The sequence below is a fragment of the Aquarana catesbeiana genome, linkage group LG01 (assembly GCF_042186555.1).
Source record: "Aquarana catesbeiana isolate 2022-GZ linkage group LG01, ASM4218655v1, whole genome shotgun sequence".
Lineage (NCBI taxonomy): Eukaryota > Metazoa > Chordata > Amphibia > Anura > Ranidae > Aquarana > Aquarana catesbeiana.
In genome coordinates, this window is record NC_133324.1 from 78,711,479 (window position 1) to 78,724,571 (window position 13,093).

The window sequence follows — 13,093 nt, forward strand, 5'->3', positions numbered from 1 at the left end:
GCCATGCCACCTTAAAGGGGAATTGTACAAAAAACAAGATTGGTTAAACCCCAAAGTGCTTTTTTACCAGTATTATTCCTTTATATTGGCATTTGGAATTTACAAATGCAGCAATTCAGAAATCAGATGAAATGTTTAGCGCTGGAGAACCCTTTTTGATAGATAAAAAGTACATTTTATATACATCTATATAGATCAGACCAAAATGAGGGACAAATGAGGAGGAATGAGGGACAGAGGGACATTGCTCCAAATCATGGACAGTCCCTCGAAATCAGGGACAGTTGGCAGCTATGCACCTTGCACAATTGCCAGCTCAACTTATACAGCCAATTGTGAGATTTGACTATACCGTCAGCTTCCTATACAGTTACTCTAGACATACAATAGTCTGTTTTTTTGTTTTTTCATTCAACCAGACAGCTGAATGAAAAAAACGGACCCAATTTCCCTATCCACACATTTGAGGTGGATGGGGGAATCCTCCCAGCTGAGCTATTGTATTCTGACAGTGGGGAGGCTTCCCTTCCATCAGACTACACTAATCAGTATTGAAGGCTATAGACTGCGGCACTAATCGAGCATGGAAAATCTGACAGGGCAGCTCTACAGGAGTTGATCGGTAGATTGACTTCTGTACAACTGAAGTGCCCATACATGGATCGAAATTCAGCTGGTCCTTGCTGAACCAGCCAAATTTCGATCCACATATGGCCAGCGTAAAGCAGTATTAAACACAATTTATTATATTGCAGCTTACCAATTCTTATGCCCCGTACACACGGTCGGACATTGTTCGGACATTCCGACAACAAAATTCTAGGATTTTTTCCGACGGATGTTGGCTCAAACTTGTCTTGCATACACACGGTCACACAAAGTTGTCGGAAAATCCGATCATTCTGAACGCGGTGACGTAAAACACGTACGTCGGGACTATAAATGGGGCAGTAGCCAATAGCTTTCATCTCTTTATTCATTCTGAGCATGCGTGGCACTTTGTGCGTCGGATTTGTGTACACACGATCGGAAATTCCGACAACGTATTTTGATGTCGGAAAATTTTATAGCCTGCTCTCAAACTTTGTGTGTCGGAAAATCCGATGGAAAATGTGTGATAGAGCCTACACACGGTCGGAATTTCCAACAACAAGGTCCTATCACACATTTTCCTTCGGTAAATCCGACCGTGTGTACAGGGCATTAGAAGTGGTGGCTGCATTCATTTTCTTTTTTTTTTTGTCTAAAGATGCAGCCCATACGTCCATTGTTTTTCAAAAGAACAAGCTCTCCTGCAAATGTATTGGTTTACTTGGATGAGACAAACCATTTACCACTGACAGGGGTGCTTACAATTATCAGCTTGCGTTCATTCCTTTATCCTTAAAGCAGAGTTCCACTTGCAAAAAAAATGAAAAGTCAGCAGCTACAAATACTGCAGCTGCTGACTTTTAAAATAAGGACACTTACCTGTCCAAGGCGCCCGCAATGTCCTCACCCGAAGCCGACGTGTCCCTCGGCTCTGGGTGGAGGCACCGGCATTCTTCAGTAAGGGAATCAGGAAGTGAAGCCTTGCGGCTTCACAGCCTGTTTCCTACTGCGCATGCGCGGGTTTTGGTGCGTGTTCTGAGTAATCCGTGCTGTCTTCTGAGACCTGTGTGTCTCCCAGAAGACAGTGGTGGGGGCGGAGGAGGCGCTGGACATGGCGTAGTTCGTTGCAGACCCTGAAAGGTGCCAAATGTGACACCGGAGGGGGGTGAGGAACCGGATCAGTGGAAGTACCATTTCTGGGTGGAACTCTGCTTTAAAGGGAAAAGCAAATGTTTGCTGTAAATGATTATAAAGTATCAGCTGAACTTTGGCTTCAATTTGTTAGTGTATTTAAATCTACTAGTATATTTAACACTACCCTCCCCCCAGACTGACAGTGCTGCTATTTGAATCCAAATCAGGTGAACGGTGTAGGAATTACAACAGTTTGTATATGTGCCTCCCACTTTTTAAGGGACCAGATAAACAATGTGCCAAAAGTGTGGACCAAAAGTAATGGGACAATTGGCTGCTCAGCTGTTCCATGACCAGGTGTGTGTTATTCCCTCATTATCCCATTTACAAGGAGCAGATAAAAGGTCCAGAGTTCACTTCAAGTGTGCTATTTGCATTTGGAATCTGTTGCTGTCAACTCTCAATATGAGATACAAAGAGCTGTCACTATCAGTGAAGCAAGCCATCATTAGGCTGAAAAAACAAAACAAACCAATCAGAGAGATAGCAAAAACATTAGGTGTGGCCAAATTAACTGTTTGGAACATCCCTAAAAAGAAAGAACGCACCGGTGAGCTCAGCAACACCAAAAGACCTGGAAGACCACGGAGAACAACTGTGGTGGATGGCCGAAGAATTCTTTCCCTGGTGAAGAAAATACCCTGCACAACAGTTGGCCAGATCACGAACACCCTCCAGGAGGTAGGTGTATGTGTGTCAAAGCCAACAATCAAGAGAAGACTTCACCAGAGTGAATACAGAGGCTTCACCACAAGATGTAAACCATTGGTGAGCCCCAAAAACAGGAAGGCCAGTTTGGAGTTTGCCAAACAACATCTAAAAAAGCCTTCACAGTTCTGGAACAACATCCTATGGACAGATGAGACCAAGATCAACTTGTACCAGAGTGATGGGAAGAGAAGAGTATGGAGAAGTATAGGAACTGCTCATGATCCAAAGCATACCACCTCATCAGTGAAGCATGGTGGTGGTAATGTCATGGCGTGGGCATGTATGGCTGCCAATGGAACTGGTTCTCTTGTATTTATTGATGATGTGACTGTTGACAAAAGCAGCAGGATGAATTCTGAAGTGTTTCGGGCAATATTATCTGCTCATATTCAGCAAAATGCTTCAGAACTCATTGGACGGCGCTTCACAGTGCAAATGGACAATGACTCGAAGCATACTGCGAAAGCAACCAAAGAGTTTTTTAAGGGAAAGAAGTGGAATGTTATGCAATGGCCAAGTCAATCACCTGACCTGAATCTGATTGAGCATGCATTTCACTTGCTGAAGACAAAACTTAAGGGAAAATGCCCCAAGAACAAGCAGGAACTGAAGACAGTTGCAGTAGAGGCCTGGCAGAGCATCACCAGGGATGAAACCCAGCATCTGGTGATGTCTATGTGTTCCAGACTTCAGACTGTAATTGACTGCAAAGGATTTGCAACCAAGTATTAAAAAGTGAAAGTTTGATGGATGATTGTTAATCTGTCCCATTACTGTTGGTCCCTTAAAAAGTGGGAGGCACATATACAGACTGTTGTAATTCCTACACCGTTCACCTGATTTGGATGTAAATACCCTCAAATTAAAGCTGAAAGTCTGCAGTTAAAGCACATCTTGTTCATTTCAATTGTCCATTGTGGTGGTGTATAGAGCCAAAAAAGATTAGAATTGTGTCGATGTCCCAATATTTATGGACCTGACTGTATATTACATTTTTGGTTTTGGGTTTAATACCAATTTAACACATCATTTTACCATGCAGATGTCATTGAAGGCTCACATTAAAGTTCTCTTTAAAATGTAAAGCTAACATTGAGTACATTTTAATGATAATTATCACCCAAATACAGTTTCATTATTATATATTTCTTTTTTCCTTTTTTCTTCTGTCTCAGTTTTTCCTTACTTTGCCTTTTTATGTCTGTAAAAATCCTCATTTGCACTGTAAGATCTGACACATCTGATGAGAGCATTAATATGATTTTGGAAAGTTTTATCAGAGGATTATGAAAAATTGGGTTTTCTTCCAGACTCTTTTCACAAAAACCCTGCGTCTCCCATATGACCTTTAGCCAATAATTTTTGAGAAGGTTTTTTTTCCCCTGCAAAAAAAGAATTAATAAACATATGGCTATTAGAGGGTAGCAAATTTATTTTAAAATGTCATTGTCCACCAGAGGGAGCATTACTACAGCAACCTGATAAAAGCATGCTGCTTGATTACATATGATTGCAAGAGGTTGTATCTCCAATCTAAGCATTTTCCTTTAAATGGACGATTGCAGGTTATGCTATTGTTTTCGCATGTTTAAAGTGGTTATATACCCATTTTTTAAAATTTTTACCTACAGGTAAGCCTACAATAAGGCTTACCTGTAGGTAAAATGAATATCTCCTAAACCTGTATGGTTTAGGAGATATTCACATGCGATATTCGCATGCGCGGGAGTGACGTCATTGCGGCTGCGGACACTCACGGTGCCGGAGCCGCGTACCCGAAAGACACGCCAAGGGCAAAATGTCAGCTTGGCGTGGACCGGCCTGCGATACGGGGACCTCGTTCTAAGGTAAGTATTTCATAATGAGCTAGTATGCAGTGCATACTAGTTCATTATGCCTTTGTCTTACAGGCTTATGCCCCGTACACACGGTCGGACATTGATCGGACATTCCGACAACAAAATCCTAGGATTTTTTCCGACGGATGTTGGCTCAAACTTGTCTTGCATACACACGGTCACACAAAGTTGTCAGCAAATCCGATCATTCTGAACGCGGTGACGTAAAACACGTACGTTGGGACTATAAACGGGGCAGTAGCCAATAGCTTTCATCTCTTTATTTATTCTGAGCATGCGTGGCACTTTGTCCGTCGGATTTGTGTACACACGATTGGAATTTCCGACAACGGATTTATCCGTTGTCGGAAAATTTTATATCCTGCTCTCAAACTTTGTGTGTCGGAAAATCTGATGGAAAATGTGTGATGGAGCCTACACACGGTCGGAATTTCCGACAACAAGGTCCTATCACACATTTTCCGTCGGAAAATCCAACCGTGTGTACGGGGCATAACAGGGGTTTTTTTTTAACATTTTTTTTCTCTGCGGGTATACAACCGCTTTAAGGGCTAGTTTACACTTGCTTCAAAACAAGGCTTTGTTAAAGCTCCCTAAACACTAGTCAAAGCTCCTGTCACAAAATAAAATGGTTAGCTTACAGTCCTGTTTACACCTGCTTTTGCTTGGTGCTTCGATGAGGCGTTGGTGGAGCTTCGATGAGCCTTTGGTGGGGCTTCGATGAGTCTTTGGTGGGGCTTCGATGAGTCTTTGGTGGGGCTTTGGTGGAGCTTCAATGAGCCTTTGGTGGGGCTTTGGTGAGGCTTTGGTGGGGCTTCGATGAGTCTTTGGTGGGGTTTTGGTGAGTCTTTGGTGGGGCTTTGGTGAGGCTTCGATGAGCCTTTGGTGGGGCTTCAAGCGAGCTTTGGCATAGACTTCTATGGAGGCTTTGAAGACGCTTTGAAGCACCGCTGAAGCTACATGGGGTATAATTTTTGAAGCAAAGCAAAGCAAAAGCAAGGTGTAAACAGGACTGTAAGCTAACCATTTTATTTAGTGACAGGAGCTTTGACTGGCCTTTAGAGACCTTTAACAAAGCATGTCCAAAGCCTTGTTTTGAAGCAAGTGTAAAACAGCCGTTAATGTGTAAGTGTAAATGAGCCCTAATATCTTCTTACCTGCTTGCTTTGCGAGTAATCTTTCTTTTTTTCTTTATAACGACGTCACCTGCGCATGTGCCGTTATTCCTAATTTTCCGGGAGGCTTATGCTGTTGGAAAAATGCTGAGTCTATGCCGGGGCTGCGTCATTTCCTAGTGTCTACGTCAGCCCCAAGATCCCGTCATACTCCTTTTGACTCCTTCCGCATTGAGAAGCTGATTGTGGACCCCTTGTTACACGCTACGCCTGATTCACTGCACTTTATTTCCGTAGTCACCGGAAAAAAAGACGGGGCTTGGATACGGCTAGTAATGCGCATGTGCGGGATTATGGTCAGCTACTGAGGGCGTAAATAAAGTACCAGACAGACGCGGAAGACCAGAGTTGCAACGGCGCTGGCTAACGGCAAGCGTGAGCGTTTACAAACGACTGATATATGAGAGTTAGAAGGATATTGGAGCATATATTATATATTGTTTAAATGTTGTATCATTAGGAGAGTTTGCTACGCTTTAAGTTGAAAAAAGCCACGTCCATCAAGTTCAACCTGAAGACAAATTAAAAACCTGCATCCTCAGAACTGAAAACCTGCAGTTAAACCAGAGGAAGGAAAAACACTTATATAGCAGGATTGGCTCCAATAGGGAAAAAAAAAATACCCTTCTGGATCCCCTAAGTCTGGGTTCACACTGCCGTGGCTTCAAAGTCACGCAAAAATACACTAAAGGTCTATATATAACCATTTCTATGCATTTTGTATACATGCTACAGTTGTGCCCAAAACTTTGCATAGCCTTGGAGAATTGGAACTATACAGTAGGTACCATTTCTAACTACTTGCCGACCAGCCGCCGTGGTTGGCTCCCCTGCGCGAATCGCCGTAGCTGTACGGCGGCCTCTTTAAGGGGCATAGGGGGCGCGCTCGCCGCCGCATGACGTCGGAGCTGATGCGCGTGGGTGGCGGCCGCGATGTTCGCTGGCGACCTGCGATCACTCTTGAGAGAGCCAGAACGGGGATCTGTGTAAACACACAGATCCTCGTTCTGTCATGGAAGCAGAGAGAGATCTGCTGTTCCTAGTAATCAGGAACAATGATCTCTCTCTATCCCCTGTCACTACACTGCCCCCACAGTTAGAAACACCTCGTTAACCACTTGATAGCCCCCTAGTGTTAAGCCCTTCCCTGCCAGTGACGTTTATACAGTAATCAGTAGCTATTTTTAGCTCTGATCGTTGTATAGATGTCATTGGTCCCAAAAAAGTGTCAAAAGTGTCCGATCTGTCCACCGCAATGTTGCAGTCCCGCTACAAATCGCGGATCACCGCCATTACTAGTAAAAAAAAAATAATAATAATAAAAATGCCGTACCTCTATTCCCTATTTTGTAGACGCTATAACTCTTGTGCAAACAAATTAATATACGCTTATTGCGATGTTTTTTACCAAAAATATGGAGAAGCCTAAACTGATGCAGAGAAAAGAAAATAACCCCTCAAAAAGTGGTGGGACTTTAAAGGCAACGGAGTAAAAATAAAAACAGTTTTATTAACACAAATATACAAAATTGTACATATCAAGAAAATTCAAATACAGTCGTATAAATCAATTTGGCAGTAAAAACAAGATTATACTGGAGAGCGAACCAAGGGTATATTCATGTAGTCTTCCACCTGAGCCTACGCGTTTCGGGACTACAGGAGTCCCTTCATCAAGGGCAAATGGTAGGCGGACTTTACACTGATAAAACATGAAATAGCGTAATTAGAGACAAAGGCATTGAACATGTTTACTGCATCTAGCATCATTCTGGAAAGAAAAAAAAAAAAAGAAAAAACCTACCCAAGCATAACCAAGAAGAGAGGCCAACTGTCGGAGCAATTCTCGGGGGCAACAACACAAAAGGCGCCAGGAATCCACAATAGGAAACGGGCGTGTCTCTGGCCCCGCCTTCTCCGCACTGGTCCCAGTGAGCCACCCCAGGAGGGGATTCCGGGAGTGACAGCGCTACCCCAAAAGGGCCCGGCAAGCGAAGAACCAGAGGGGGGAAAAGGAATTAATTATCTGAAAATAAAAAGGAGAGGAGGCCTTATGTACTGGAGTACTAAAAAAAGGGCCTATAAAGTAATTAAATATACTAAAAACGCATAACCACCGCACATTGAGGCGGCAAACATCCATGTGCTCAAGATGCATAAACACCGCACATTATGCGGGTGTGCATCCAGGCTGGGGGTGAGAAAATGTTCTAAATGTTTATGGCTTACCCCAATATTAATGTGTGAGGGATATGGTGATTGGGTATGGGTAGGTGTCCCCAATATGTGAGCAGCGGGAGCGGGTGTGCCTTAAGCGCAAGATCAGCTGCAGGTATTATCAGGAGTAGCAACTTCATACAGAAAAATCTGTGGAGAAAGGCAGGAAAAAGGTGTAAGCTATATGTATATTAAAAGTTTTTTGAAAAGGAACGGAGTTAACAAGTATAATACGGGAAAACCTTACCTTATCTCTGATGTTATGTTGCAATATCATTAGTGGCTATTAAGCCGTCTTCAATCACCACCGCCGAGTCGGACAATGACACCGACACGGCGTTCGGTGGTTGAATATAAAGGGGAAGGGGAGGTGAGTGCGGCAATGATTGGCGTTTGAATCCCGTCAATCATACCGCTGCTCCAATCAGGGTGCGGGTGCCATGGATATTCTACAGCGTCGATCCACAGACGCTGAAGAAAAGGAATCCATGGCAACCGTCAGACGCTGCTCAATTGCGTGCCGTGCACCGCTCCAATGAGGACGCTGAGAGGGGGGATCCATGGCAACACTGAGACGCCATTCAATCTCGCGCCGCTTGCCGCTCCAGACAGGGTATAGGTGCCATGGAAACCCCACAGCGTCAATCCGCCTACGGACGCTAAGAAGAGGGATCCATGGCAACACTATAACACCGCTCAGTATGGCAGGGAGGAGGAGGAAAATTACAAAAAAAAAAAAAAAAGGGAGAAGAAGGGCTCGCACAGAGGTAGTCTATCCGTCTACTTCCATAAGGGGGGCTGCTAAGAAAATATTTTTACATACAAAATTGAAATTTGGGTAGGGGTAAATAATTAAAGGGGCAAGGGCAACAAGTAGCCACATCCGCCTAAATGAATTAGCAATAGAGTCATCAGCCTCATAAGCTCATATCCTCGGTTATTTATGTGGAGTCGTCAACCTCATATATTGGTGCCTTCGAATAATTGCCAAATGGGCACCGCAGGGGCAGAGGGACCCTGGGCGAGAACTGCACGGCACCCCCCCACAGCGAACTGTGGGGGGGGGTCATGCAGAAAACGCCCACCGACGCATAAAGGGGCGCCGTAATCTGCAGAGGCAGACAGGCAGCCAAAAGCCGCCAGTCACTCCGCGAGAATATTCCGGGTACCCGTGAAGAGGCCCCCCGATGGACGAAAGTTCCCGGGGGGCCCGCGTGCGCCGGCCGGGACAAAGAGGGGCCAGAGTTGTGGTGAAAAGATGTTTCCCAAGTAGAGCCGACAGTGCGCCCCAAATGATGGCATGCTCGTATAAAAGAAAAAGAAAAAGAAAATGTGAATGTAAAATAATGACGTATGACAATCGCATACAAGAAAGAAACCAAAAAGGACATAACAGCACCCTACAGATCAGTATTTTATAAGTCTTTCTCGCACACCCCAGAGGAGAAACCATCTAAGAAAGGTCTAAAACTCAAATGGTCATTAAGGCCGGGGGGTGAGGTGGCAGCAAGGTCTGCAATCCAGCGGGCTTCCCGTTGTAGCAAGGCCTTGTTCCAATCCCCACCCCTCGGACTGGGGTGTACTCTATCCAAAATTAAAAAGTAAATATTAGGAAAAGTACCATGATGCACATTCACCACATGTCTCCCCAGTGGGAGTTCAGGATTAGCTTTCCTCATGGCAGAAATGTGCCGTGAGGCTCGCAGCGAGAATCTCTGTATGGTCTTGCCTACATAAAATTGAAGACATTGGCAAACTAGAAGGTATATCACACCCTCTGTCTTGCAGTTTGAAAAATGGCGTGGTCTATATGGATGTCCATTGGGGAGGGTCGCATTATGTTGTGTATTCATGAATCTACATATGGAACATCCTCCACATGTGAATGTTCCAAATCTCTTACAGGGGTCCCCACGTGATTCGCTAATAAATTCGCTGCGGACCAAATGGTCGCGCAGGGAACTGATGAAGAAATTTGTTTTTTTACATTTTTTTTGGATATTTATTATAGCAAAAAGTAAAAAAATATTGCTTTTTTTTCAAAATTGTCACTCTTTTTATTTATAGTGCAAAAGATAAAAACCGCAGAGGTGATCAAATACCACCAAAAGAAAGCTCTATTTGTGGGAAAAAACGCCTGCGCAATTGTCAATTAAAGCGAGGCAGTGCCGTATCGCAAAAAATTGCCTGGTCATTAAGGGGACAAATCTTCCGATCCTTAAATGGTTAAAGAAAACATGAATGAGTAGGCAAAACACGTTTCTTTTATTTATTATGGAATTCATATTCTGTAACTGTAGGTCATAACAGAATGGCACAATCATAAAATAAAACTCAACAAGTAAACAAATGAAATGATCCCTGTTTAGAAGTCTGCATTCCCTTAGTTCTTAATACCGTGTATTGCCCCCTTTAGCATCAATGACAGCATGCATTCTTCTGTAATAGTTGTCTGAGGCCCCAAATTCTTGCATGTGATTCTTGCTGTCCATTCGTCTTGGCAAAATGCCTCTAGGTCATGCAAAGTCTTTGGTCGTCTTGCATGAACGGCGCGTTTGAGATCTCCCCAGAGTGGCTTGATGGTATTAAGGTCAGGTGAGTGTGATGGCCACTCCAGAACCTTCACCTTTCTCTGCTGTAACCACTGTATGGTCATCTTGGCCTTGTGCTTAGGGTCATGCTGGAAAGTCCAAGAGCTTCCCGTATGCAACTTTCATGCAGAAGAATGCAAACTGTCTGCCAGTATTTTCTGATAATATGTTGCATTCATTTTGCCATCCATTTTCACAAGATTCCCCATGCCTTAAGAGCTCACCCCCCCCCCCCAAAAACATCAGTGAGTCACCACCATGCTTCACAGTTGGGATGGTGTTCTTGTCTCTGTTGATCCCCCTCCAAACATAGTGCTTATGGTTGTGACTATAAATCTCTATTTTAATCTCGTCATTTCGAATTACAATGCACCAGAAGCTGTGAGGCATGTCAAGCTGTTGTGGGGCTTATTGTAACCAGGCTTTTTTGTGGCATTTGCACGCTAAAGGCTTTTTTCTGGAAACTCAACCATACAGGTACAGCTCATTTTTCTTCAAGTATTGTCGCATAGTGCTCCTTGAAAGCACCACATCCACACCGTCTTTTTTAATAGCAGGCTGTATTTCTCCTGAGGTTAACTGTGATACCTGTGAGTTTTTCTTTGTATCCCAAACAATTCCTCTGGCATTTGTGGCTGCAATATTTCTTGGTCTACCTGACCTTGGCTTGGTCTCAAGAGATCCCTGAACTTTACACTTCTTAATAAGTGATTGAACAGTACTGACTGGCATGGTCAAGGCTTTGGATATCTTTTTATATCATTTTCCATCTTTATAAAGTTCCAATACCTTGTTACACAGGTGTTTTGACAGTTCTTTTCTGTCTCAGTATCTAGCCTGTTCAGTGCATCCATGTGAGAGCTAACTAACTCAATGACTATTTATACACGGACAATAATTGAAATTTAAAAAGCCACAGATGTTGGAAATGAACCTTTAATTGGCATTTTAAGCTTGTGTCATCTGGTGTGTAAGTACTAAGTCTAAACATTCCAGAGTATGTAAACTTTTGATCTGGGCCATTTGGGTGATTTCTGTTATCATTATGATTTAAAAAGGAGCCAAAAAACTATGTTATAAAAAATCATATGATCACTATCCTTAAATAAAAGACAGGTTTTTTTTTGGCGTGATCAGTCATATTTTCAATATCACTGCCAGAATTTCACAATTTCTGCCAGGGTATGCAAACTTTTGAGCACAACCATATATTGGCAGAGGAATATATATTGTATGATATTTAATTCACTTCACTCGCCTCTGACATGGCACATCAAGTATACTTCCATGGTGTCTACAGATAGTATAATGTAATAAAATATCACATACAGTGGAACCTTTGTTAATGAGCAACGCTGTTAACGTGCGTTTTGAAAGACGAGCAAATTTTTTTTTTAATTCTGACTCGGTTTGCAAGTGCTGTCTTGCAAAACAAGCAGAATTCAAGCTAATGGGGTGTGCAGTACCGCATCTGGCCAGAGGTGCGGGGGCGCCGGTGACACTCGGAATGGTTTGGAGCCGTTCGGAAATACTCGGAGTCACTCGGAAATACTCAGAAACACTCGGAAATACTCCACTCCCGAGTGTTTACGAGCCATTCCGAGGCTTTCCAAGTTCAGCCGAGCGGTCTCCGAGTATTTCCGAGGCTCTCCGGCACCCCCCACCTCTGGCCACATGCGGTATTGCATGCAATAGAAGTCAATGCGGAACAAATAATCTTCGTTTCCATTGACTCCTATGGGGAAACTCGCTTTGATATGCGAGTGCTTTGGATTACAAGCATTCTCCTGGAACGGATTTTGCTCGTAATCCAAGGCTCCACTGTATACATTATATGTAGTCATTCAATCAACCATTTAGTTACTATAAACAATTTTGAGGATTCACATATTTGGTATCTATTTACTTGACAACTTCATCTTTTATATTTTACCAAAAAAAAAAAAAACAAACAAAAAAAAGAACTGCTCTTACAAGATTTGTCAGATATATTTTGGTAAAGTTATGTGGGAGAGCGGTTGGATTCATGTTTACAACATCAGAGTGCCAATTCTTTACTGAAAACACTCTCCTGGCATCCAAACAAATACTACATATCTTATGAAGTTCCCAGCCACGTGACCACCTATTGATTTCCGGAGAGATATAAAAGAATTCTTTTTTATATTTTCCATTTCATGTTATCCTATCATCAGGAAAGTGGACTGGAAATGTTGGCTAGAAATGGTGTTCTCCATCGCATGGCATGACTCTGCCTATTTATATATTCGTGAATCACTAAATCATGAACATGGCCTCTGACACAATGCAATAAAACCATCCATATTCCGCTTGCTGCCGTAAAATCTGCCAAATAATAAATCTGCCACTTTTTATCAGTTTTATTCTGATTTCTTCCTAGAAATACTCGGGTGTTTGTTTTCTTAGAACCGCGCCCCTGAAATTATTTCCATTCTTAAGATATTGTCATATTGAACAAAAAAATGTTTGTATTGTTTCACTGTTTTGCATTTTGGAAAAAAAAGGTCAGCGACTGTCGGAGGTTTTTTTTTTTTTTTTTATAGTAGTGATTGGCATTTTGTACACTTATCCTTCTGTGTAGGAACCCTGTCCTATGCTGTTGTGTATTTAATAACATTTAATCACTTGCCGACCAGCCGCTGTCATTATACGGTGGCAGGTTGGCTCGTTCCCACGAATCGTTGTCATTGTACGCCGACCCCGGAGCTCTATTCCGTGGGCTCCCCCACTGGCC